This window comes from the organism of the source record quoted next, unplaced genomic scaffold (assembly GCF_019419815.1).
Source record: "Pyrus x bretschneideri cultivar Hongxiangsu unplaced genomic scaffold, Pyrus_bretschneideri_v1 Contig9, whole genome shotgun sequence".
NCBI classification, from domain to species: Eukaryota; Viridiplantae; Streptophyta; class Magnoliopsida; order Rosales; family Rosaceae; genus Pyrus; species Pyrus x bretschneideri.
Genome location: NW_025999831.1, coordinates 9,089,173 through 9,093,473, shown reverse-complemented (window position 1 = coordinate 9,093,473; position 4,301 = coordinate 9,089,173). Strand labels below are relative to the sequence as shown.

The window sequence follows — 4,301 nt, the reverse complement described above, 5'->3', positions numbered from 1 at the left end:
CCTTGGTTGTGGAACATATTTTATGCTATTCAAAGTTTATCATTTATTCAAAGTATCTATTTGTTTGGAGTGGAAGATATCAATATTTTGTCTCCAAAGTGGATGGTGATTCGAATTCGAGGATGAATTCTCTCCGACCCGGTGAAAATGATGCAGGACATGAAATAAGATCATCGGAAGATTCAATACATTTGGCTTTTGAAATTCAGCCGATATACATGGAATACAAGGGTTCTGAAGTAATGATTTTGTGTAATAATTATATTTAGTGGGCTAGATTAAATGGGGTTAATATTATGAGTTCATTAACTCTAGTAACGATGCATGTATCAGTAATTATTAAGAGGGGATTTAAGCATCTACTAGCCTCTCCGCACGCATCACGGGCTATGCGCCCCTAAAGGTGTATGGCGTTAGTTTTTTTTCATTGTAATTGTCAAGATATATTTTAAATGCATTGTGCAAAGAGGAACTTTTTCGTTACCATGCACGTCCTAAAAAGTCGTTAAGTTTTTCGTTTTTACTTTGCGTAAAGTAATGATTTAAATGTTACGCAAAGTGAAAACAAAAAACATGACAACTTTTTAGGACGTTATCATGTTTACAAAATTAAATAGTAAGAAATGTTAAATGTAATTGTGAAGATTTTGCATTAGTTTTTTTTTTCCATTGTAATTGTAACAATATATTTTAAATGTATTGTGCAAAGATGAACTTTTTCTTTACCATGCACGTCTAAAAAGTTGTCATTTTTTCGTTTTCACTTTGCGTAAAGTAATGATTTAAATGTTATTTATGCAATTGTCAAACAACATGGGATTTTGGATGCAAGTTCCTACCTAAAGTCCATGAACAATAGTAAGTAGATGTAAATAAAAGAAGAGTAGATGAAAACATTAAGTACTCGCCCAGACCACTATATAAAACAATAAGTAGACATGCCAACGGAAGAGCTGACACCTATACAAAGGTGTTCGTACTATAAAAAGGTAGTATTTTGTATGTTCCTACCTTTTTATGTGAGAGGTATTTTTTTATCACCATCCTACAAGTCCATCAAAATGCTACATTATCACCCCCATAAAAGGGTAATGGACGCGGATATGACTGAAAATACATATATTTTTTATTGAACCAAGATGATCAAATCTGAGAAAAAAGGAATACCTCGTCAAAGAGAACCTTATAAGCATTTAAATCATGGTCTAACGGATGGCCCTCAGTGTGATAACCCGTCCCTAATTCTATGATTTTATAAATTTTAAAAGTATGATTCGGCGAAAATACCCCTAAAGGGAAGGATTTTGACTTCCGTTGACTATTGTTTAAAGAGACGTATGACTCATTCTTTTACTTCTTTTACCATATTCTCAAAGTACTCGATGGTATGAACGCGTAGGCACAAGAGGAATCAAAATCGTAGTTACGGTTAAAATTTTACAAAACATCGAATACCGAGAGTAAATTGGTAATTTCATGATTAGAGATATTTTGTTAGGAAAACTAATGATAAGGGTTTGAAAATTTTGAATGTTAACCAAAAACCATGCACTAACTTTATTTAATGGTTAGGACAAAACTCAATATTAAACTAGCCCAATTAAAATGGTCCAAACTATAAATTTCCAATTTTGCCCCGACGGCAAGTCTTTGTTCATTTATCCTCTCTTCCTTTCTTCTCTCTGCTATTCCCTGCCTCCATAACCTCAAATTCCTCATCTCTTTTCGTCACCAACCGGAGCTGCAAAGTGAGAGAGTGAGAGAAACAACCAGAGCAGCGAATATGATGACCATCCTCTCCTCTGAGACCATGGACATCCCTGACGATGTCAAGATCAAGGTCCACGCCAAGATCATCAAGGTCCTCACGGGAATACGACCAGAAAGTGGAAGCTGAAGGTCAAGGCCTGGTTAGGCTCCCTCAAAATCAGCCTCACCATCTGCACCGCTCTCTCCCACATCGGAAATCTCATCATCGACATCACCAAGGGGTATCGCTACAAGATGCGTTTGTGTATTTTAATTTTTCCATCAATGCCTTCATCACTAATAAGGCCAGGTTGATTGACACACGTAACTTTTTGAAAGAAGGTGAGTAGGGTGGATATGATGATGTTTCTATCACCCAATGTGAAAAGGTCAAGGATAACCCCATCTTGGATGGAAATGAATTTTTCTCGATCTTGTGCCCTAATCAACCAGAAATGCCATCTTGTATATCAGGAAGTTTCTTGATGGTATCTATGTGAGCAAGAGGGGAACCATTGTTGCAGAGGAATGAAGGGTATTTGTTTTTGTGTTCTTTCTGAATATAGTTTAATTTCTTCATGGGATTGGCTAGTTATTCCTTTTGTTGGAAAGTTCATGTGGAAGAAAATATATCAAGGGGCAGATGCGAGCTGCGGGTTCTGTTGAATGTTTTATTGTGTTGCTGTTTGTGGTAAGAAATTAGAGAGAAATATTTTAAATTTCTGTCATGGTTGATATATTTGATTCATTTCATAAAGGAATAATGGAGAAACTGATGGATTTAAGTACTTGAGGGAAAGCTGCCCTTTTGTAATCACTAAGCTACTGCGTTACGTTGGAAGTATGGGTGAGCATTCTTTTGTTACTTCTGGGTACAAGGAAGCATTGATTGGAATGGAAGGCAGATTTAAGGCAAAGTTGTATTGATTTGGAAAATAAGCCATTAGAATGCTAAAATAAAAATGAGAGTTTGGTTCGTTTAATTATTTTGTTTGTTTGTAATATCTCATGTTCTCAAGGATTTGTTTTGTGATGTAGTTTATAAACCTTTGATGATGGATGGCTATTATATGTGTGCATTTGGGGTTCTGTGTCGTGTGTTTGTGAATGAAAATAATAAATTTGTAAATGAAAATTTATGTGGTGTATTTGGAGGTGTTTTAAAATTGTGTTTTTGTTTCATGCATAACAAAAAAATCGTTGTTTAGTTTAAGAAATAGTGATATTACTCGTGTTCAATTATACAAATAGTTAATGTTCAATTTTAGAAATAGGTAGTGTTCAATTTCAGCAATAGTACTCGTGTTCAGTTTCATAAATAGTTCCCGTGATCACTTTCATAAATAGTAATTGTGTTCACTTTCATAAATAGCGATAATACCCATTTTCAATTTAAAAAATAGTCAGTGTTAAGTTTAAGAAATAGTGATAATAGCAGTGTTCAGTTTAGGAAATAATGACAACACACATATTCAATTCTAAAAATAGTGTTTAGTTTAAAAATTAGTGATGACATTAGTACTCAGTTTAAGAAATAGTGATAGTATCTTTGTTCAATTCGAAAAATAATTAGTATTTAGTTTAAGAAATAATGATAGTACAAGTTTTCAATTTAATAAATAGTCAGTTTTCAATTAATAAATAGTCAGTTTTCAATTCTACAAATAGTCAGTGTTTAGTTTAAGAAATAGTAATAGTACCTATGTTCAATTCTAAAAATAGTCAGTGTTCAACTTAAGAAATAATCAGTATTCAGTTTAACAAATATTGATAATATTAGTCTTAAGTTTAAGCAATAATGATAATACCCGTGTTTAGTATACAAAATAATGAGTATTCAGTTTAAGAAATAGTGATAATACTTGTGTTCAGTTTACGAAATACTGAATGTTCAGTTTAAGAAATAGTGATAGTACCACTACTCAGTTTAAGAAATAGTGAGTGTTTAGTTTAAGAAATAATAATAGTGCCAGTGTTCAATTTAAGAAATAATAATAGTACTAGTGTTCTATTTAAGAAAGAGTATCAATACCCCTATCCAATTCGAGAAATAGTTAGTGTTCAACATTTATAATTGATAATTTTGTTTACTTGGGGAAATAATGTAGCTATTTGATTTTCCTTTTTTTACTTGAAGACGTATAGTATCAAATTGTTAGTATGATATCAATGCATTTTTTGTTGATTTGTTTTTCAGGTTGTTGTAAGACAGAACAAAGCCACGAACAACACTGCCGGTAAAGGCAGATAATAAGAAGAAGGTGGTGATGTTGAAAACACCTAAGCCGGTGAAAATACCAGAGCTTTACGAGCAAATCTACAATACCATTGTTTTATCCGTCAAGAGTTGAGACCCCACTGGCAAATCTACAAAGACTCACAAACTGAAAATGAAATTGGGATAATTACCAATGGAGTGACTCTTGCATTCCAGGAGAATGGGTTCTAAGTGGTAAGCAAAATTAAGGGTGGAAATTGATCAACAAAAAAATCTAATTGCACCCATTTTCTTTAAACGTGCAAAATGGTTTGAGGAGGTGGCCACTTTCCTT

At 33.3% G+C, this 4,301-nt stretch overlaps 1 pseudogene; it reads left to right on the top strand.

Annotated features, from left to right (window-relative positions):
• The first annotated feature begins 1,783 nt into the window (after positions 1 to 1,783).
• Positions 1,784 to 2,281, top strand: LOC125473491 (annotated as a pseudogene).
• Positions 2,282 to 4,301: the final 2,020 nt, after the last annotated feature.